Source organism: Anabas testudineus, chromosome 18, assembly GCF_900324465.2.
Source record: "Anabas testudineus chromosome 18, fAnaTes1.2, whole genome shotgun sequence".
Lineage (NCBI taxonomy): Eukaryota > Metazoa > Chordata > Actinopteri > Anabantiformes > Anabantidae > Anabas > Anabas testudineus.
In genome coordinates this window covers 11,319,346-11,343,847 of record NC_046627.1, presented here as the reverse complement: position 1 = coordinate 11,343,847, position 24,502 = coordinate 11,319,346, and the positions used below count along the sequence as shown (strand labels likewise).

Genomic DNA, 24,502 nt, shown 5'->3' with positions numbered 1-24,502 from the left:
CCTCTGGAGAGAGCAGTAGGCAGCCACATACAGATATATGGGAACTAGCATAGAGTGTCTTCATCAAGTTCACACCAGGTGATGAAGACAGAATTTAATGCAAAGGTCAGTGCACTGCTAATTCAAAAAAAAAAAAAAAAAAAAAAAAACTATAAACAACCTTAAAATTCTACAAGAATAGAGACATAATCTGCAAAGTGAGGAGCAACTGGAAAGTGATGAACATAGACAGGAACAGAGCACAAAGGCCAGTCATGTGCATTCTAGTATATTTTATTGGTTAATTTTAACTTCTGATTAAATTACTGGCCTTAGTTAACACTGCAGTATGAGACCTATGAAAAAAAAAAAAGTAAATAAGACATTGCCCTATTTAAGATTGAGTTTAGATCATAGTGTTCATTATTACAGTGCAGTTCTTGTCTATGAATTGTAATTTGTTTAATGGTGAACTGGTGACACAATTATGGGCCCTTAGGGCTCAGTGATGTGTGTAAAAATCTGAGGACCCAAACAAAACAATCCTTTCAACACTCCCCTGATCTCCTGGATCATGGACTACCTCACTAACCGCCCACAGTACGTCCGCCTGCAGAACTGTGTGTCTGACACTGTGATCAGTAGCACAGGTGCTCCACAGGGGACAGTTCTGTCTCCATTCCTCTTCACCCTGTACACCTCAGACTTAAGTACAACTCAGAGTCCTGTCATCTTCAGAAGTTCTCTGATGACTCTGCAGTTGTAGGATGTATTAGGGGTGGAGATGTCACAGAGTACCGTGGAGTGGTGGACAGTTTTGTTGACTGGTGTGGACTCAACCATCTGCAACTCAACATCAACAAAACAAAGGAGCTGATGATGGACTTCAGGAAATCTGGGATTTCCGAGTACAAATACCTGGGAATGTACTTGGACAACAAACTGGACTGGACCAAAAACTCATCAGCATTGTGCACAAATGCTCAGAGCCGGATGTACTTCCTGAGGAGACTCAGGTCCTTCAACGTCTGCAGCACCATGCTGCGGATGTTTTATGAGTCTGTGGTTCCAGTGTCATCTTCTATACTGTGGTCTGCTGGGGCAGCAACATGAAGGTGGCAGACACTAAAAGACTAAACAAGCTGATTAGGAGGGCTGGCTCTGTTCTGGGGTGGAGCTGGACCCTCTACATGTTGTGGCTGAAAGGAGGATGCTGTCCAAACTCCTCTCAATCTTGGACAATCCCTTCCACCCACTGCACAGTGTGTTGGTTGGACAGAGGAGCACGTTCAGCCAAAGACTTATCAACATGAAATGCTCCACAGAGCAGAGGTCCTTTCTACCTGTGGCAATCAATCTGTACAATTCCTCCCCCCTCTGTAAGGGGTGGGGGAAGTGAAAGTGTCATATACTTGCTATGAATATATATATTTTGACCCAATTTGATTTATCTATTTTACATATTCTGTATATATATTGAGTTTTTCGGTATTGTTGTTACTGTGTATTTGTGTTGATGTGGATCCTTCTTGGTTGTGGTTCCTTTTCTTTCTGTCTGTTTTGAGAACAATGGTAATGAGGCAAAAATAATTTCCCTCTGGGATTAATAAAGTTTTTTGAATCTTGAATCTTGAATCTTGAAAAGAGCTGCTGTGTAGCACAAGTTGCTGTAAAGTGTAATACTGTCTATGACCTACAGGTGTCAGAATACACAGTGTTGTGACAGAGCTGGATGGCCTCATGACTCATCCACTGCTAAAAAAACACCTACAGTAGATACATGAGAATCAGAACTGGAAGATGAAGCAATGGAAAAAGGTAGTCTACTCTAAATCCTGTTGTTTTTTACATTATATAGGTCAGTAGTGTGTGCATTGATTACCTTGGAAAGAGACAACAAAAGGATACATAATGGGAAAATAATTCACGGAGACCACCTTGCAACCAGAGTCAATACCTTAGTGGGTGAAGGCTGACAGCAGACAGGAAACATAGGGAGAGAAATGGGGTATGACTTACAACAAAGGTCCCCAGTCGTACTCAAATTCAGCAGCATAGCGTAGCATCAAAAACCGAGGTATATAAATAAACAATACACAGGAAGAGGAAGTTCTTACCCACATAGTTAAGTTGTATATTAGTCTGATTCACAGTCAGTCAGCAACAAGACAATATGGGGGTCACAGCTCTCTGCTTCAGACTAGGTGAGTTTTTAAATTTGCTCTAAGTGCATATCTTATATATTCCAGACAGGAACAGTAAGTATGATATGAATTATTGTTCATTTGTTTATCCAGTGATGCTTGGACTAATTTCTCTGAGGGAACAAGTTCACAACAGCTACACTGAGAATAGAGGTAAGTGACAAACAGGAAATCAATAAGATGATCTTTAACACTTTTTATTCTCTGGATCTGAAATACATCCAAAGAATTAGTGTCCATCTACTAGATTTTTTTGGTTTCATTATAATCTTTTATGTTCATCTATCAGACATAATACTTTTCCAGATCTGGATTTTCTATTCACTTTTCTTTCTTGTTTTCATAAACAGCTTTTCTTTGCATCACCCCGAACAGACTGCAGCACTTTGAAACAACCTCTGTTTCTTTTGAGTGTGTTGGGTTTACTGGTCTAACTCACTTGAAAGCAGTCAGTAATACTGAGGAATTGAATTTGACATGTGACAGTAAGAGAACAACATCATCCTGCACCATTGATACAGTCTATTCAATAGACAGTGGAGAATACTGGTGTGAGAGTGAAGGAGAGAGAAGCGACAGCATTAACATCACTATTACTGGTATGTTTGTTGAATTTCTGAAGTTATGTTAAGTCTTAGTGACAACTAGTCACTTTAAAACGTGTTTAATTACAATAACCCTATGATACACAACATATCTGTAACTATAATTTTAGTGCACAAGAATCATTAAAAAAAATAGTTTTCCTTTATCATTTTCCCAGATCATAACTGAGCAGATTTTTTTTCAGCTAAATAGCATTTGGTTTTCAGTAATCAGTTGAGTCCGAACACCAACTGATGAACTCAACTTAATTAACTCTCCTGATTAAAAACTCAAAAACCTGACAATAACATCCACTTATATTTCTTAGTAAGACCCCAACTTCAAAGATTAAATTTTGTCTTCATGTTTGTCAGATGGACCGGTGATCCTGGATAGTCCTGCTCTTCCTGTGATGCTAGGAACAAATGTGATTCTGCGCTGTAGTAGCAAGAACCAGTCCAGCAACTTAGTAGTTTTCTACAAAAATGATTTCCCAGTGCACAACAGTTCTGCAGAGGAGATGGAAATTAACAATGTTTCCAAGTCTGATGAAGGTTTCTACAAGTGTCACATCTCCAGTATTGGAACATCACCAGCAAGCTGGTTGGCTGTGAGAGGTGAGACATGATCAAATAGGTGTCACAAATTGATGAATGATGATTTTAATGAAATACCTCACAGATATCTGGGCTAACTGCAGATGCCATATAATGTAAAAAGAAATAAATTCTAATTATAATATAAATAAAATCAGTTTCATATTTACATTTGTTCATGCATTACTATAATGTGTAGACATATTTTCAACTTGTGTTATAAGTATTTATGGAGGTGTTCCACTTTCAGTGTCATTTGTAATTTTACAGAAAATATAATTTCTGTCCCTTCTCACCCACCTAATGAAGAGACACTCTCCGATGACCCTAACTACAATAATGTCTACATCCTGCTGTTGGTTGTTGTTACCATGCTAAGTGTTGTCCTGTCGCTGCTGGTGGTGGGATGTCTTTATTTTAAGAAACGCAGAGGTACAGAAAAACATTAATTCCTCTATGATATCTAAAATTTAAATTGCATTTGAATAAATAAAAAATCTGATGTGATTAAATACATAGCATCTCATCACACACTGATATTAAGAAATATCACTAAAATCATACAGTGTGAATAAACACCTAAACAGTCCTGAATTACTCCCCCAGCCAATAACTATACTGTTAATCATTATGGCTCAAGATATAACTCTCATTTAAAACAATGTCCATCTGGGATTAATAAATGACTATATTCACATGCACAGCACCCCTTGGCCTGAATGGGCTCTTTAGGCGAAATAATGGAAGGGGAGGATGTGAAGGATGTAATAGTCACACCTCTGCCCACCCTCTCTTAGCACCTAAAATGGGTTGTTAGGTGAGTCCAACCTGGTGCAGGTGTGGATTGGGCCTGATCTTTCTGGGGATGGATGAAAGGGCAGCATGACAAATAGAAGACAGGTTGTGTCTATGTCCTCCACCTCTGATGTGTGAGGGTATGTTGATTTGCACATGGAAGGCTTCCCTCACCCCTCTCTCAAACCACTTGTCTTCTCTGTCCAATATGTGAACACCACTGTCTACGAATGAGTTTCCTTCATTAAGATAATGGTTCACAGCTGATTCAGGTCCTGAGGTGTTACTCCTCCTGTGTAGCTGTGTGGTTTCTCCAATGTACAGCTCTGAGCATGCTTCACTGGTCCACATACACTATATTTTAGTATTGAATATACTTTAAGTAGTGAAATGTTTCAGCCTAACAACAAGGAAGTAGTCTGTTTGTTGTCCAAATTGCTTAAAACCACACAAAAATTGTGCATATTACTGTTTTGGGAATTCTATTTGTTTTCTCAAGTCCATGTTGGTATAATTTTTTTTGTTTGTTTGTTTTTTGCTTTTTTTTATCCATCAGTTTCCTTTAAGACACAAACAGCAGAATCCAGCTCAGGTGAAGAAAATCAAATGGGTGAGTCAAGACATGTCATTGTAGTCAAAGCTGTAGCAATTTCTTTTTCAGATTGATCTGGTTCCACTCTAATACTAATTCACTAATTTTCATTTAGTGCATTTAGAACAGTTATGTCCAAACATTCACAGTTTATATATTAATTTGATGTACACCAAACAAACGTGTCTACATTCCATTTCCATCGTAATTTAAATGCTGTTCCTATTTTTAAACATGTTTTCTTTCTTATTTAAGTCGATGGAGAGGACAGTGCAGATGATCCAGATCGTGTGACGTATGCAGTCGTTGTCACAAAACAAAAAAAGCAAACAGGTTTACTTGACCTATATTTAAATTTTTAGTAATACAACAACTTTAATAGATTACTAATGTTTTTATCATTGACAGATTTCAAAAGCAGAGATATATAATAATAATATCAGGTGGTTAAAGTGTCAGTTTAATTTGAGATGTTGTTACCAGAAAAAGTGTGAGACTGAAGTCTGGATTATTTTTGCATTCTCTAATTGCATCAAACATGGTTTATCTTTTAAACACTGCAGAAGCTGATGATAATTTGAGCCTTTGCTTTGTGTCAAACCAGAGCAGAAACCCACAAACAGAAAGAGGTAAATAGCCGTTGAGCCCTGTATTCTGTCAGTATCAATATTTATATTTAGCTCTTTAAAATTAATTTTACTAACTGATGGTTTCTCTCTAGAAGATGATGATGAGGACTCACATGAACCTGTGTATGCCACTGTAACTATAAGTAAGTAAGTTCTACAACCAGACCCTGAAATGTAGTGATATTCTACAGTGTGACACTTTGTAAAATAATACAGATTATATTATAATAATTGTGATAATCTATAAACCTAATAAACGTTCCCTACCATTCATAATACACAGTCACAAATTTGTGCGGATTCTTTTATTGTATTCTGCCTTTCATGTGATTGTAAATACACACAGTAATTTTTTTGTGTGTGGTTTCTATATTACACCAGTTTCCAAGTCAGAATCAGAGTCATCCAGATCCACAATGATGCCAATTGCCAATGATCGATTCTCCCATCCAGGTAAGACTAATGTTAGTCATATGATCACGACATGATGCATATGATCATATAATGACACATTTTCTGTTGCCTTATAAAGATCTAAATAATGGTGAAGAGCTTCAGGAAAAGCTAAATATAGTCACTGTTAAGTTTTGAATGTTTCACTACAGATGTAATTGTTTGTATTTTGTCCTTTAGGTCACAAAGAGTTGAGAAACTGAAGAAAGAAGGGGAGAGAGTTTTGTTGTAATAATTTGCGCCATATTTACTGCTCAATTATACTGAATTAAGACATCCTTTTTCACAGTTATTGCAAATAAACTTTATATCAAACCTTTGCATTTTGCATTTTTAAAATTATGTTTCAACTTTTAAAATACAGTTTGAAACTGGTTAAATCTGCATTATTGTTACAAAAAGTGTATGAAAGACTTTTCTGTGTATGTCTAATAATGATCAGGACAGTTTAGTGTAAAGTCAGCTAAACTCACAGCTCATACTCACTCACTTTTTTCATGTTGTCAAAAAGGGACCAGCTACAGCTGCAGGATGCACAAACACACACATTATAAAACAAGACAATGATTAATTTTCAGGGGAAAGAACATTTTTACTTTAAGAAATTTCAGATAATAGATTCTATGATACCAGACACAGTGCCTTTATTCTAATTATTTTTTGTTTGGTACCTGGATAAAAATGGGAGGTTAGCAGCAGGATAGGCCAAATTAATGTGCAGAGCATGTTCAGCTGTGGCGACCCCTGAAGGGACAAGCCCTACTGTAATTCACTTAGTTCTACACTAGTTTACATATATTAGTATTACTATACATCAGAATGATCAGCACTGATCGTAATACAGCACAATATTGGGTGAACACATTCAGCCACTATTCTATTGCTCATTTTCTGCTCTTTTTCATCAGGCGTTGTCTCGTCTCCCAGTATTATGTTAGCAGACACAGACGCAACCACTAGTCATGCAGCGGTTTTACTGCCTGAGCTGTTGTGGCTGGGCACTGAGGGAAAGATCCTCTCTGCTGGACCTACAGAGACAGTCAGAGGTCCTGATGACCTCTATACTGTCATAACTACATACATTGAAAACACATTAGACACCTGCAGACACTGATGATAATTAGAGTCTCTTGTCTTGACACAAACCAGAGCAGAAACCCACAAACAGAAAAAGATAAAATGTTACAGAGCTGTGTAGTTTGTCAGTATCACTATTTATAATTAGCTGTTTATTATATCTTATTCTGCTACATGTAACATGCAGCACACAACCAAAGAAGTCCACACATGAACCTGTGTTCTAGGATAACAGGTGACTCCTACAGTCAGTAATTATCATCTGCTAAGACACAAGAAAACACTGGACATTCCTGGAAGTTCAATTATTCCGAGGTTAAATAATTAAATTTTAAAGAGCAGGGAATTGATGGTTTGTAAGGGGCTGGTGTGGCGGACTGGAGGGCAAAGTGTTAGTGGAGTAAAGGTGAACTCCCTCTAGAAGGCAGCACGTCCATAAAGCATCTAAAAAGCTATTTTAATGCTTATGTCCAATTTCTATCCAATTGTCCATTTTGCATAAATCCATCTTAGAGTTTTTTTATTAATTTATTTATTTGTTTTCATTTTGCTGCATACACGTCCATAACACGACAATTTGTTATTAAAGACTTTTATTGTTTTACATCATATTAATTTTAATCAAATCTAAATTCATAACTTGATATTACAAGATTTTGTCAGAAACTGAAACCTGGCTGATACAGGTCACATGCAGAGGGTGTGCCACTTATACTTTAACTCATGTCTCCTCATGTGATTGTACATGATGTATAGGACCTGTTGGAAAATTGTATTATTATTCTTTAAACTTCTATGAGCATATCATAAACTTTAAAGCTTACAGCAACTAAACATACCAGGTTTAATCTCTCTGAAAATGTAGTAATGTTATTTAATGATAATGATTGAGGCTCAATGACTTTATCTACACACAAAATAGGTTTTGATACATTTCTCTTTAAAATATTGGTGATTTATTACATAAATGTGTTTCTTAAAATATTATTTTTTAATTAGTTTTGCTAAAAGATAGGTCTATTAGGTTTTACTTGCAGAGGTTAAAGCATAAACAACCAAACCTGTTCTCATCCCTCAGCGTCAAATGACTTTGGCTTTGGATCAAAACGTCAACATGAAAAGACGCCTCTAAGGAGCCTCATTGTGAGACGCCCAGTGATGTGTTGTTGCAAAAAATATTACTGGAAGTACTAATCTATCATTTTACTTTACTAAAGCCTTAAGTTTTGACTATACATCTTGCTCGTTGAGTTCGTCTTACCCAGGTTGCGTACTGGCATCATTCTCCTTACATTGTGAAGCTGCTGCGCTAGAAGTTATGTTCTCCTCAGCTGACTGGGACACAGTACACATACAGTGAGACATGAACTTAGACTAATGAACTGTTCATTTTAGACTCAGCTTCCACACATGATATTATGTGGTATGTGTTAAGAAGGACATGTGCCATACTTAATACTTCCTTTTTCAAATTTCTCCAGATAACAGTCCAATGGATCTCAATAAACATGTGTTTCCTTATAGAAAACTAGAAGATCTGCAGGTGTCAGTGTGATTAAAGCATCTTGACACAAATCAGACTCAGTTCCTCACTGACCCAACACAGTTGAAAAGTCTAAACCCGCACCAGCCAATACATTGTGTTTTACACAGAAATTTATAAAAAAATTCTTTAAAAATGCTACTATGTGATTTTCTGAATTTTTTCTTCACATTCTATCTCTCACAGTTGATGAAAATTACAGACCTCTGTCATCATTTTAAGCGAGAGAACTTGCACAATCGGTGACCGACTAAATACTTTTTTGCCCCTTTGTATAGGGTCTGGGTCAGACCTCGTCCACTCCTATGTCATTGCAGCAACATATTTATTTAGTTCCTGAGATGATGGGAGGAAGATGAGTTCTATGTTCATCAATGAATCCAAGAGCTGCTGTAGACAGGCAGAAAACACAACAATGTTGGACTGCCAGTTTCTGATGAAGACTGTGATTGACGGTGTTTAGACCAAGCAGGAATTGGTTCTCTGATTCAAGCCCAAACTTTGAATGGAAACCTCAGAGACTGGTTTCTACTACACCAGAAAATAAGAAGAATAAGAACTTAGTGCACTTCTAACGTACTTGGTGTGTGTCTACATGCACCAGAGAGTCATATAAAAGTAGAAGAATGACCGAAGAGTAGATTTTGCACAATATAATAGAATATTTCTGATGGAGTCCATACAAGAGACAGTGGAGAATACTGATGTAAGAGTGGAGGAGAGAACAAGAACAAGAAGTTTGACACATTAAGGAGCTGCATAGACCAGACAGTGTCCACTGCTGAAAACAATAGATATATGAGCATCACAACTGGACCATTAAGCAACTGAACCACAGGGTCTAGTCTGATAAATCATGTTGTCTTCTACATCATATGGAACATGTGTGTATAAAACCATGGAAAGAGATGGAACCCAGGTGCACTATGGGAAAATAATTCAATTCAATTCAATTCAATTCAATTTTATTTGTATAGTGCTTTTTACAATTGACATTGTCACAAAGCAGCTTTACACAACCAAAGAACAGTACATGAACAGTGAATGTGTAAGAATCATAATGATCAGATTGTCCCTGATGAGCAAGCCGAGGGCGACAGTTGCAAGAAAACTCCCTGAGAAGGCAACAGGAAGAAACCTTGAAAGGAACCAGACTCAACAGGGAACCCATCCTCATATGGGTGATTACATGCTGTGTAGGCAGCAGTCCAGTATAACAGTTAATGTCTTTAAGTTAATATGGAGTCCAGTTAGTTAATTGCAGGCAGACTTGTTCCATTCCTTGACTATCGAGCGTTGAGTCGAGACCTCCAAGAAACAGCTTCCGACGTCCGCCGAGGCCGGGACCGACATCATAGTAGCTTGTGACCAATCCAGTCTCCAAACGCATCCCAAAGGGCAAACGGTGGATCCAGGCGACGAGATCTAAAGCCAGAAGTTGGGCATCAAGACGAGTCAGACAGGTCCAGAGGGCAGAGGGTGGAATGACGTCTAGCTCGACAGAGAGACAGGAAGAGGGAAAAGAGAGAGGGAGAGGGAAAGAGAGAGAAGAGGAGAGATGGCAGTTAGTTGTATTCACAGTCAGATAAAGTTTGAGGTGAATGTATATTTAGAATAGTGCAGCAGGGACTCCGGCAGGACTAATTATGACAGCCTAACTAAAAGGGTGAGCCAGAAAGAAACACAGAGATGAGGGCTCACTGGGATGTAGAGCAACCAATCACTTCACCATTAACAAACCTGAGTGATCAGTGAGAGTTGGGAAGACAGCATCTAAACATACCAGTTCACCATAATGCTCTACGTCCATGAGTGCTTCCCAATTCTATTTACAAAATGCTTGACTAAATAAATAGGTTTTCAGCCTAGACTTAAACACTGAGACTGTGTCTGAGTCCCGAACGCTATTTGGAAGGCTATTCCATAACTTTGGGGCTTTGTAAGAAAAAGCTCTGCCCCCAGCTGTAGTTTTTAGGATACGAGGCACTGACAGGTAGCCAGCATCCTCTGATCGAAGTAGGCGTGGTGGATCATAAGCACTAGCAATTCCCTTAGATACTGCGGCGCAAGACCATTTAATGCTTTAAATGTCAGAAGTAGTATTTTAAAATCAATGCGAAATTTCACGGGGAGCCAATGAAGTGTAGATAAGATAGGCGTGATGTGATCATATCTTCTGGTTCTAGTGAGGACTCTCGCTGCTGCATTCTGAACTAACTGAAGCTTGTTTATGCACCTGGTTGAACAGCCAGACAGTAAGGCATTACAGTAGTCCAACCTAGAGGTGATGAAAGCATGGACTAATTTTTCTGCATCATTTAGTGACAAAATATTCCTTATCTTCGCAATATTTCTGAGGTGAAAGAAAGCTGTCCTGGTGACATTATCTACATGAGCTTCAAATGAAAGACTGGAATCTAGAATCACACCAAGGTCTTTCACTGTTGCACTAGATGTAAGAGAAAGGCCATCTAGAGTTACGGCTTGATCTAAAATCTTGCTTCTAGCTGCAGATGATCCTATAACTAGTACTTCTGTCTTATCAGGATTTAGCAGAAGGAAGTTAATTAGCATCCAGTATCGTATATCCTTTACACATTGCTCAACTTTATTAAGCTGTTTGATCTCATCTGGTTTTGATGAAACATATAACTGTGTGTCGTCAGCATAACAATGAAAGTTAATACCATGCTTACGGATAATGTTGCCCAGAGGAAGCATGTAGAGGGAAAAAAGCAGGGGGCCTAAAACTGAACCCTGTGGAACACCAAACTCCACTGGAGAGCATGTGGAGTAATCACCATTTAGATCTACATACTGATAACGATCAGTCAAATAGGACCTAAGCCAGGAGAGGGCCGTTCCCTTAATTCCAACAACATTTTCTAGTCTGTGAAGGAGAATACTATGGTCAATGGTGTCGAAAGCTGCACTGAGGTCGAGTAGCACAAGCATAGTGACGCAACGCTGATCAGAGGCCAATAGGAGGTAATTTACTACTTTAACAAGGGCCGTCTCTGTGCTGTGATGAGGCCTAAATCCTGACTGATAGAGTTTGTGTATGTTATTTCTATGAAGATACGAGGATAGCTGCCCAGCTACTATCTTTTCGAGAATCTTAGAGATAAAGGGGAGGTTTGATATCGGCCTGTAATTTGACAGCTGACAGGTGTTGAGATCAGGTTTCTTGATTAGCGGTTTAATAACTGCTAATTTAAAACACTTTGGGACATACCCACAGCTGAGTGAGGAATTTATGATTGTCAGCAGGGGTTCTATTATTTCTGGCACTATCTGTTTTAGAAAGTGTGTCGGTATAGGGTCTAATGTACAGGTTGAAGATTTTGCAGAAGAGATGAGTGAAATTAGTTCATTCTCTTCAAGGGGAGTAAAGTAATCTAGGTACTGATCTGCTGAGGTTAGCTCGTCACCTGCGTCAACTAAATCGTCTGGTTTTAAAGCTTGAATTTTATGCCTTATATTTACAATTTTGTTATTGAAAAAGTTCATGAAGTCCTCACTACTGCACAACGTTGTTGTGGAGATATCTGCAGTGGTCTTCTTTCTAGTTAATTTGGCTACTGTGTTAAATAAAAATCTAGGGTTGTTTTTGTTGTTTTCTATGAGAGTGGAGAGATACGTTGACCTAGCTGCACTGAGAGCTTTTTTATAGTTCAGGATGCTCTCCTTCCAAGCTATCTGAAATACTAACAATTTAGTTTGGCGCCATTTACGTTCTAACTTTCGAGCAGTCTGTTTTAAGGCGCGCGTGTCATCGTTATACCAGGGAGCAAGTTTCTTATCTCTGATGACTTTTCTTTTAACTGGAGCTACATTATCTAAGGTATAACGGAGTGATGACTCTAGATATTCAGTCGCCTGGTCTAGTTCTGTAGGGTCAGACGGTGATCCAATCTAAGTTGATAACTCTGGGAGATTACTAATAAAGCTCTGTGCGGTAGTTGATGTAAATGTACGTTTAATGCGATAGCGCGGCACTGAGTATGCATTATTAATATGACACAATGTAGTTGAAACAAGATAGTGGTCTGAGATAACTTCAGACAGTGGGAGCGTAAGTAAATTTCTTATACTTAAACCGAAGGTTATTATTAAATCTAAAGTGTGACCCACTTTATGAGTGGGTCCTACTACACACTGATCCAGTATGGACAGAAATGCTGTTCTCAGAGGATCTCAAAGTGAATATTAAAATCTCCAGCCAACAACTAGGTTAGAAAGGAAATCTGCAAATTCACAAAGAAATTCAGAGTAGGGCCCTGGGGGTCTGTAAATGATAATTAGCGGGATCGGCTGAGCAGACTTTATATTTGTATCTATACTTGTTATGTTACTGTAAAGACATTCAAAAGCTTTAAATTTGTGTACATGTTTTTGTATGATAGTCAGATTATCATTGTAAATAACTGCGACACCTCCTCCTCTACCAGTCAGACGAGGCTGGTGAATGTAGCTGTATCCAGGAGGAGTTGCTTCAAAATAATCCATTGAGACTCCACTTTACAACCAGAGGACTCCTGTAGAGGTCTTGTGAAGTCCATGTTTTAATGTGTCAAAGCTGTTTTGACTGCAGAGGGAGAATCTTCACAGTATTAGGTGGATGATTTTTACAGAGTGGATAATACGTGAATCTGACATGAGTCCTTCAACAATAACTACTGAAGATCATGAAGATCAGTACAATGACTGTACTGACTATTTTACTGACAACCTCCAGTGTGCTTGAGTGTAACTATTTTTGTGTTTATGTTGTCTTTATTTAATGGTCAACAGAGGACAGCAGACAGATAACACAAGGGGAGAACTTGATAGCACTTTGCTTTGATGTTTTTTCTCTTTGACTTAGATTTTGTTTGCTTGCCTTGTTCCTCACTTATAAGTCGCTTTGGATGAAAGTGTCTGATAAATGACTAAATGTAAATGTAAATGGGGGATGATGTGCAGCATTGGTCCCAGAATTCTGCAGCTAGTGTTGCATGCCCATTAACCACTGGCCTATTGTTTGCCTATTACTTTAACTTTAATGCTATCTTGCATCCCCTAACTAAATAAAGGTTAATCAACACAATCTGCTAATCAGACACGTCACACTCTTAATCAACGATAAAGTTTGAGGGACTAGAACAAGCTGTGTTAACCTCCAATAGTCAAACTGGCAAGGACAAAAATGCAAATGCTTAGCAAACAAATCAGGAAGTGGGGTAGGTTCAGCCCCTCTTGAGTAAGTGGTTGTAAGTTAAAGACTGATACTATGAGACACTATGATAATGGTTAGTGACTGTGGGTTCAGCTGTTGCATCAATGTAAAAATAAACTATACAGGAAGAGGAAGTTCTCACCTTCATACTTAAGATGCATTTTAGTGTGATTCTCACAGTCAGCAACAAGACAACATGGAGGTCACAGCTCTCTGCTTCAGACTGCTTTAAATTTGCTTTACTTGATTTAAGGTCATATCTTATACACTCTTATACATTTCAGACATGAACAGTATGTCTTATATGCAATAATGTTCATTTGTTTATCCAGTGATGCTTGAACTCATTTTGCTGAGGGAACAAGTTCACAACAGCTACACTCAGACTAGAAGTAAGTGACAAACAGGAAATCAATAAGATGATCTTTAACACTTTTTATTCTCTGGATGTGAAAGACTGCACTAAAAACTGTCTATGTCTTCATGATATAACTTAGTTTAGTCTATTTTTGTTTATAGTATGGTTTGTTAAAAGTTCAGTTTAATATTAACTAATGAATATTATTGGGCCCATTATGTGTTTTGTAAAAATGTTTAATCCACAATCTTGGTTTTATTATAACCTTTTTGTTTATCTCCCAAACATCAAATGTTTCCATTTCTGGATTTTCTATTCACTTTTCTTTCTTGTTTTCATAAACAGCTTTTCTACGCATCACTCCAAACAGACTGCAGCACCTTCAATTCAACTCTGTTTCGTTTGACTGTGTTGGGTTTGATGGCCTGACTCACTTGAAAAGAATCAAAAATACTGAGGAATTCAATCTGACATGTGACAGTAAGAAAACAACATCATCCTGCACCATCAATAGAGCCTATTTAGAAGACAGTGGAGAATACTGGTGTGAGAGTGAAGGAGTGAGAAGCGACAGAGTTAACATCACTGTTACTGGTATGTTTGTTGAAGTTGAGTTTTCTCGTCATATTTTTTATCAGATTACATGACTAAGCAGATTTATTTTCAGCTGAATAGCACATGGTTCAAACATTAAGACTGCAGTGGACAATGCTAACTTAAAACATTGTGTAATTGTTTTTGTTGTCGCTGAATTGACAGTCAAAACAAAAAATGATGATGTTTTCAAACATTTGATTATGAACTACGTTGATTAAAAACTGAAAACCAGACAGTAACATGGAATATAAGTGGTTATATTCCTTTGTACAACCTCAATTCCAAAATAGCCTCACATCTCAAAAATGTGAAAAAAATGTAAAAAACGCTGCTACACTGTGATAATATGACCTTGTACCAAATTCTTTGAGACACGTTACTGAAAACAATATCAAATCACTTTTTTTTTATAAAATATTCATTTTTCCTAGTTTTAACATTTGATATGTTTTTCATATTTTAATGTGAGTATAATATTGGCTTATGGGATTTGCAAATCCTTTGACACAGTGTCAGCTCTTTTGGAATTGGGTGTACTTTCTTTCAGTGTATAAAGTCAGAAAAATGAATACAGTTTTTCACTGTAATCCTTGCAGATTCTTATAAAATTCACAAGTATATTTTATTCAGATGTCAAAGGTGCCTCGATGTTCAAAATGTTGTGTTTTCTAAGCACGATGATTATCCTTCCAATAAGACCTGTTTCTGTTCAACAGTGTTGGTAGGGTTTAGATTCTGCAGGGCGTAGTCAGAATTATCATCTTCTGATTATTCTGATTAAGTAACATAAAACATGACATTTCTTACACAGTTGTGTTACGTCTGAAATCAAGACCTTCTGGGGAATAAAATGAATGAAAAAAAATTCTGATTGAAAATATATCAATTCAATCCTTCTTCTTTTCCTTTCAGCTGTTCCCCTTCATCGCCCTCCATTTAGCCCTCTCCTCTGCATCCTCTTCTCTAACACCAATTTACCTCATGGCCTCTCTCTCTACATCCATAAATCTCTTCTTTGGTCTTTCTCTAGACCTCCTGCCTGGCAGCTACAACCTCAACATCCAACCTCGACATGTTCATAATCTCTCCTCTGAATATGTCCAAAGCACTTCAATCTGGCCTCTGACTTTATCTCCAAAACATCTGACATGGTCTGTCCCTCTGATGAACTCATTCCTGATCCTGTCCATCCTCATCACTCCCAAAGAGAATCTCACCATCTTAAGCTCTGCTACCCTTATTCACACAAATGTATTCTGTTTTGCTTTGGCTAACCTTTATTCCTCTGCTTTCAATGTCCATGTTCCAATGTCCTCCTCAATTCACAAATCTTTGCTACTTCCTGCTTCACAACAGTCACCTCTCCTACTCTTCCTTCTCTTTCATTTTCCTCATTCATCAACTCTTCAAAGTACTCTTTCCATCTTCCCTCAACACTCCTGGCACCTGTCAATACAGTTCCATCCCTATCTTTCATCACCCTAACCTGCTTTACATCCTTCTCATCTCTATTTGCTTCGCCAACCTGTCCACCTCTACCTTCAACTTGCACCGCATCTCCCTGTACTCCTGCCTACCCTCTTCAGTCCTCTCAGTGTCCCCCTTCTTCTTAGCCAACCTATTTCTCTGTATACACATCTGGACTTCATCATTCCACTAACAAGTCTCCTTGTCCTCTTTCCACTTTCCTGATGAAAGAGAAGTACATCTGTCTCCCTGATTATATTAGCTGTAGTTGTCTAGTTAATTGAATTAATTTAATTTATAAAGCACAGAATCACAACAATCAAATGTAAATTTCCTCTGAAATTTCACTGGAAGTACATGTGGGTCACTTTTGACCCCTCTTCCTGTTTTTTGTCTTTACCAGTCAGAAATGTCTCCAGCTTTCTATTGTGTGTATCATCTAACATTTTCTTTATTTCCCTATATTTGTCAGTTGGTCCTGTGATCCTGGATAATCCTGCTCTTCCTGTGATGCGAGGAACAAATGTGATTCTACACTGCAGTAGCAAAAACCCGTCCAGCAACTTAGGCATGTTCTACAAAAATGATGTCCCAATGCACAGCAGTGCTGCAGACAAGATTGAAATTAACAATGTTTCCAATTCTGATGTAGGTTTCTACAAGTGTCACGTCTCCAGTATTGGAACTTCACCAGCAAGCTGGTTGGCTGTGAGAGGTGAGACATGATCGAATAGGTTGTCACAAACACAATCAAAATAACCTCATATAATGATAAAGTACCTCACAGACATCTGGGTTTCATTCATCATATAATTTGAAAGGAAACATTAAATTATAATTTCATGCTAAAATGCTAAAATGTTTGAAGTATTTAAATTTGTTCAGATTCTCTGTCATTTGTAATTTTACAGAATATTCTGTCACCTCTACATCACCCCATGAAGACCTCCTCTCTGATGACTCAAACTCCCTCAGTGTCCTCATCCTGCTGCGGATTGCTGTAACCATTTTTATCACCTTGCTGCTGCTGCTGGGACTGTCAAAGTAAAGAATTTCAGCTTGTTGGTAGAAGTCTGTATTGATTTCATATTTTACCTTGTTTGATTGAACGAATCACATGTTACATCTTTTTTTATGGTTCCTTATGCTCATTCATTTTGTTTTTATTTGCATGTTGATTTATTAATGGACTTAATAGTAGTAACACAACAAAGACTGATTGGAGTCACATACGACTAATTACAGACAAACCCCCTGTAATATTAAGTACCAGACACCTGGAGGTTTTATTTTCACAACTTACATAGGACACAAAGGGACAGAGCTCTGAACTCTTAGGCCTAGTGACCAATCTAGCTAGTATCCAGTTTTCATAAAACATCCATGCCAGAGACAGAGGTGGAGCTCTGACTGATACAGCAGGATAACATTCACAGTCCTTCCTCAAACTCTCTGCAGAACTTTAACTACACAAACTGTCTATTGTTGCTTGAACTGTGCAGTATAAGACAAAACTGCCTCATAGTTAACAAATGTTTTAACATTTTCAGAATAATTGTATTCGCTTTTTCAGTATCCTACTTTATTTGAATGAATATTTTATTATTTTAGAGTTTATCCTTTAACTTTTGGTTCTAAAGATAATCAGTATTAGTGTCACTATTTTATTTCAGTATTTTTTTCTCCTGACAGTTTTACAATTGTATTTTAACTATTGCTTATTGTGCTTATGAAACCTGTTTTACAGAGCTGACAACTTGCTCTGGCCTCCCTTCTTTTATATTCATATATTTTATTTTGCTTGATCTTAAAGGAACTTGACACCATTTGTATGCGACTGTATTCCTTAGATCCTGCCAAGGTTATCAACCTTTTTTTTGGTGTGGCCAAGTAAGCAGCTTTAAGTTTCAGCAAAATCCAATAGGGAAGCACACATACAGTTCATACACTGAATGTGTTATAAAGTTATACATCTTGAGATGTTGTTAAAAAAAACTGTTTATAATTGGTTTGTGCTGATGAATTATTAGCACTACTCATAACTTATAAGATTATTCTATACTGTTTTTAAAATATTTTAAGGTCTTTTAACAACATAAAATAGATATTATTACACAATTTTTATTAATGTGTTCCTTACTGTTCACTTAAAAGCAGTTTCCATTTTTTCCTACAAATAGTTTGTAAAATTTAAGCTCGAAACTGAAGGACAATGGTTTAACTGAGTTTAATTCTGTCTTTTCTTTAATATATTGAAGATAAAGCATTCAGTTTAACATCTTTAAGTAGATGGTTACCTGAAGAAATTAAACTGTGAAAGGAGCTAAAAGTATCACTTGAGGTTTTTCATCAGAAGAAGTTGAGGTTTTTGCTGCACAGTCTGATGTCTGGATTATTTTTACATCCTCTCATTGTGTCTCACACAGTGTCTCACACCCACAGGTACCAATGATAATCTGAATCTCTATCTTGACTAAAACCAGAGCAGAAACCCACAAACAGAAAAAGGTAAAATGTTATTGAGTTTCACTGTTTATAATTAGCTTTTTATTATATCTTAATCTACATGTGACATGCAGCATACAACCAAATAAGTCCACACATTAAACTGTGCTCTAGGATAACAAGTGACTCCTTCTGTCAGTAATTATCATCTACTATGCAGCACTAGTACCTAGTACTACCGGACATAGACTGAGTTTAAATAATTTAATTTTAAAGGGCAGGGAATTGAACGGCTGTGTGATGCTGACGTGGTGGACTGGATGGCTGTCATTGGAGAAAAGGTGAGCTCTCTCTAGTGGCAAGATTTAAGATTCAAAAAACTTTATTAATCCCAGAGGGAAATAGTTTTGCCTCATTACAGTTGTTCTCAACACAGACAGAAAGAAAGGAAACCACAACCAGGAAAGATCCACATCAACATAAATACACAATAAAATCAATCGAGAGAACTCAGTATATATACAGAATATGTAAAATAGATGAATGAAAAGGGGTCAATACTTATAGTCCAGGCTGGAATGACAGCAGTTATATGTCAAGAAATCGTCAGTTCCCCCACCCCTTAAGAGGGAGGATGAATTGTAAAGATTGATGGCAAAGGGTAGAAAGGACTTCCTGTGACACTTCCTGTGTTAATCAGTCTCATTCATTTACATTTAGTCATTTAGCAGACGTTTTTATCCAAAGCAACTTACAAGTGAGGAACAAGGCAAGCAAACAAAATCTAAGTCAAGGAGAAACAACATCAAAGCAAAGTGCTATTTAAAAAGTGTTTCTGTTTCAAGAGATATAAGTACAAAAAGTTATTTTTTTATTTATTTATTAAGTGCAAAAGAAGATGCGGAAGAGTTCTGTTTTCAGTAGTTTTTTTAAATATTAAAGTGAGGTGGCTGAGCGTGCAGAGATAGGCAGCTCATTCCACCATCGTGGGATCACTGAGCTGAACAGTTTTTCTTGGTGTCGACTGTGGTGCTGGTACCACCAGACGACGTTCCCTGGTCGAGCACAGTGGATGGGTCTTTGGCTAAACGTGCTCCTCTGTCCAGCCAACACACTGTGCAGTGGGAGGGAGGGATTGTCCAGGATTAAGAGGAGTTGGACAGCATCCTCCTCTCAGCTACAACATGTAGAGGGTCCAGCTCCACCCCCAGAACAGAGCCAGTCCTCCTGATCAGTTTGTTCAGTCTGTTAGTGTCTGACACCTTCATGTGTCCGCCCCAGCAGACCACAGCATAGAATATCATATCATTGTGAAGCAGAATTCACCAAGCGTTGGATTGTTCACCCACTAATAGGGAACGTGAGCTGGGTTTAGACCGTCGTGAGACAGGTTAGTTTTACCCTACTGATCATGCGTTGTTGCAATAGTAATGATGATGAAACAATGATGATGATACTAGCAAAACTCTCTTCTATGTGACAGCCAGGTCCTGATGCTCGTTTATGAAGCAATAGGAGGAGAAGTTTCGGTCTCAAGTTATCAGTTTATTTAACAATCAATTAATATAGTAAATGAATATTAAGAGCAAATTGAATAAAGTATACAGAGCTCTGGGTCTAGATCTTCCTATCCCTGACAAACAACAAGGTGTATCAGTTCACGAAGTCTGACTGACTATCTGTCCCTGACCCAGTCCTTTTGTACAAAACAATCATTTGCATAGACATCTGCGCAATCTTCATCCAGGTTGGTCTGCAGATCTGACTCCCTCGACTTTCTCATCCACTGTAGCCTTATCTGGCTCCTTGACCTTCACCATCATCCCTCATTGGTCCAACTGCTGCTCTCCCATCCGTTGTTATCGGATTCCATGTAGCCTTTCATCCTCAGCTGCTAGCCCCCATGATAAAGACCAATGAATCTCAAAGCGCATGTATGTTGCTTTATAGAAAACTAGAAAATCTGCAAGTGTCAGTGTGGTTAAAGCATCCTGACACAATATAGACTCAGTTCCTCACTGACCCAACACAGTTGAAAAGTCTAAACCATTATATTTTTATTTCCACCTATCCACCATACTTTGCCAATGAATGAAGAAGTAAATAGATAAAAATTAAAAAATTGATTTAAACAAAAAACACATCTACAAAGGTTTAAGAAGTGAACCAGATTTATTTTTGTAAGATTAAAAATAAATGATCAACTTATTTAAACCTTGTATGGAATTCCGTTTTCCATTTTACAGTGGAAATGGAAATACTTAAAACAATAAAAAACGTATCTGCAAATTAATGGTTTCTCTATATCTGACAGTTCTTGATTTTACCAGATAGCTAGGATACTTCATTTTGATGCCAAAAGAAACAGTTTAGGAGTTACGAACCTGTGTAGGTTTGTCCTCAAGCTTTTTCTTTAGTTTCTTTACTTCGTTCTCAGCCTCCATCGTCCTCTTCTTCCATTCCTGGAGCTGCTCCAAGAAAATGTTTATTTTTTTCTAATGCGTGTAGATGTAATAAGAAAGAAATTAAAAACACACACACAAACACAATTCTAAACAAAATAACAGATACTTAATCAAGAGTATATCTAAAGTACATTATTAAGTTATTTAAACACAAGTGTACGTTTACTAGCAGTAGTTTTGGTGAAATACATTGCTTTGTCCACCTGTCCTGATGTTAAACTAATATTTTAAGGTTTGTTGTGAATGTGACACACAATTAGAAAATATTTATTAATGGTCATCTGTAAGACAAACATCAGGGCATCAGTCAACTTCTGGACAGTCTGTGGTGCAACGTGGCGTCAGTGGATTGAACAAGACACCATATTATTGCACTATATTTATCAATGTGTGCCAGAGGTGCTTGATTTGTCCACAGTCTACCACCTGCAGAACCATACCTTTTTACGGGTTGTCTGTTGATATACCAAAAGTGTGATGGACTTAGGCTTAGTTTGGAATTCTTATGTTTTTCCTTTTTATTAAGCAGTGCATATTTAAATTCCATTTAAAGACTCACCTAGTATGAAGCAGAGAGCTGTGACCTCCATGCTGTCTTGATGCTGACTGACTGAGAATCAGACTAAAATGCAACCTAGGTATGTGGTTGAGAATTTCCTCCTCCTGTGTGGTTTTTTTTTTTGTATTTATGCTAAAGTTGGAGCACGTCAGTGTTTAAATTAAGGCCACTCTATCTCGAGAGAAGCTTACCCCACCTCACTTCCTTTAGTTAGCTTAGCCTTTAGCTTTTGACTCTGCTTTTGTTTTTGTCCATGTCAGACGATCAGTGTGTGTACTTTGGATGCAGATTGTGTTGTTTAACCTTTTAATTAGCAGGGGAACACACCCCCACATTTCAAATGACACACTGTAAATGATAATAAATAAAGTATTTGCTCATTTTGTTTCACTGTCCTTCCAGCTTGAAATTAAACAAGCTGAGCTGCAGCAGCTGCAGGAAGAGAATCAGAACATAGAGAAGAACCTGCAGAGTCTGAAGAACCAACTGGAGAACAAGAACACAGAGGTTGATTTGTTAATACTGATCTTTCTGTATTTATAAATGTCTGATCATCTCTGCTGTCAGAAACACACTGACTGGATCAAATACACCTGGTTCACTTTCTCAAACATGTCCACACTTAGTATGTTATAAAACCCACTTAAGATACTGAGTTTTATAATCACATGTATAATCTGATATGTTCATCATGTGTCTCTTTATCTTTTCCTCTCAGCTTGAAACAATTAAAGCCACTAAGTTTTTCAATCAGTATTTAGTAGGTGTTCATTGTATAAATGCAGCAACACATCCTAAATGACCCTGTAATATAAAATATTATGCAACCTAAGCAACATTAATCCAGTGTATGTATTACATTTTCTTTTTAATTTATCAGATCGAATATAAGAGCTGAGACCCACAGACTGGATTCTTTATTAGTTACTTTATTTTCTTTATTGACTTTTAGCTCATTGTGTAGACGGATCCCTCAGTTGAGGAATATCAGAAGAAAAGGAGAGTGGCTGAAAGAGAGGTGGAGTCACTGAAGAAGCAGCTGGAGACCACAGAGACTGAAATCAAAGAGGTTTGAATTTTTACTTTTACTTGAGAAGTTTTTTCACTTTAAAATTTGTTTATATTTTCACTTCATTTTTGTTAAGGTCCTAGTCAAAAAATAAATAAATAAATAAATCAAGTTGAACTTGAATCATAGAGCTGATAATCAATTAGTTTCCAAATGATGTCGGAGAACCAAGTCACTTTTCATACAGATTACTGCAGTTCAGTAACTAAAATAAAAGTTACTTATTACTGCTACATTAAAATAAACAAGAAAAAAAACACTAGATATAGACATGATCATTGCTCATCAGATAGTTTCCTCCCAGTTTGAAAAGAAACAAGCTGAAGTTCAGAAGCTTCTCGCATTTATAAGAATTTGCCAACGATTTATTTAGCTTTAGAGGCTGGTTAGTGTAGTGGTAACATCACCGCATCCCATGTGGGAGACTGGGGTTTAAATCCCAGCTGTGGCCTACCTCCAGTAGGGGTCCTTAGGCAAGACCTCCTCACGCTGCCCTGCCTACCCTTGTACCTTGTACTGACTTGTAAGTTGCTTTGGATAAAAGCATCTGCTAAGGGGAGGAGGCTCTCAGGGACAGTTTCGACACCACTGTGTGGATGGAGCTTTGTGGCCCACATGGGGAGGACATCAGTGGCCTCACAGACTGCATAACTGACTACATAAACTTTTGCTTTGAAAACACTGTCCCCTCCAAGGTGGTACGGTGTTTTGCAAACAACAAGCCGTGGATTACCCTGGATATCAAAGCTCTCCTAAAGGAGAAGAAGAGAGCTTTCAGATCTGGGGACAAGGAGGAGCTAAAGAGGGTGCAGAAGGAGCTCAGGAGGAAGATCCGGGAGGGGAAGACCAACTACAGGAGGAAGATGGAGGAGCAGCTGCAGCAGCAGAACATAAGTGGGGTGTGGAGAAGCCTGAAAACCATCTCTGGCTACAAATCACCCCACTCACAGCCTGAGGGGGACCTGAGGTGGGTCAACGATCTGAACCTGCATTTCAGTAGTTTTGATCAAGCACCCACTACGACCCCCACGCAGCCTCATTCAAACTCCTCAACACCAGGAGTACCCCCCACAGCAATAGCCCTTCACACCTCTGGCCCATCTCAACAAACCACTTCACATCTCACTGAATCCAGCCACCCCTGCAGTACAGAGCCCCCCTGCTCACCCCTGTCCTTTTCAGCTGCCCAGGTGAGAAAAGAGCTGAGGAAGATCAAGGCAAAGAAAGCAGCCGGACCAGATGGCATCAGCTCTAGACTCCTTAAGTCCTGCGCCAATGAACTGTGTGGCGTTCTGGAGCATGTCTTTAACCTGAGCCTAAAGCTGAGGGTGGTACCAGAACTTTGGAAGACCTCCTGTGTGGTACCTGTGCCTAAGACACCACATGCCAGAGATCCCAGCAGCTTCAGACCAGTGGCCCTTACTTCACAACTGATGAAGACACTGGAGAGACTGGTCCTGGCCCACCTCAGCTCCACAGTGGGCCCTTCCCTAGACCCACTGCAATTTGCCTACCAACCTGGCATCGGAGTAGAGGACGCTGTTATCTTCCTTCTACACCGTGCTCTTACTCACCTGGAGAAGCCCGGCAGCACTGTAAGGATCATGTTTTTTGATTTCTCGAGTGCTTTCAACACCATCCAGCTGGTGCTTTTGAAAGACAAACTGGAGAGGGCTGGCGTGGACCTTGATCTTACAGAGTGGATCCTGGACTATCTCACAAATAGGCCACAGTTTGTGAGAACCCGGGACTGTACGTCTGACAGGGTGACCTGCAGTGTGGGAGGCCCCCAGGGGACTGTTCTGGCCCCCTTCCTCTTCACCCTCTACACTGCAGAGTTCAGGCACAACACGGACAGCTGTGTTCTGCAG

The 24,502-nt window shown here is 38.4% G+C and overlaps 2 protein-coding genes and 1 long non-coding RNA gene across 3 annotated transcripts in view; 2 read left to right on the top strand and 1 right to left on the bottom strand.

The window, feature by feature from the left end:
• LOC113168482 (trichohyalin-like) overlaps positions 1–24,502 on the bottom strand; it is a 928,554-nt gene that overhangs the window by 216,396 nt on the left and 687,656 nt on the right. The gene's annotated exons all lie outside the window — the stretch shown is intronic.
• LOC113168501 (high affinity immunoglobulin epsilon receptor subunit alpha-like) overlaps positions 1–24,502 on the top strand; it is a 109,771-nt gene that overhangs the window by 25,924 nt on the left and 59,345 nt on the right. The window lies entirely within an intron of this gene.
• Positions 5,299–5,812, top strand: LOC117153040. The gene is made up of 3 exons (XR_004463447.1): positions 5,299–5,380; positions 5,473–5,523; positions 5,762–5,812. It is a non-coding gene; the product is annotated as an uncharacterized LOC117153040 (long non-coding RNA).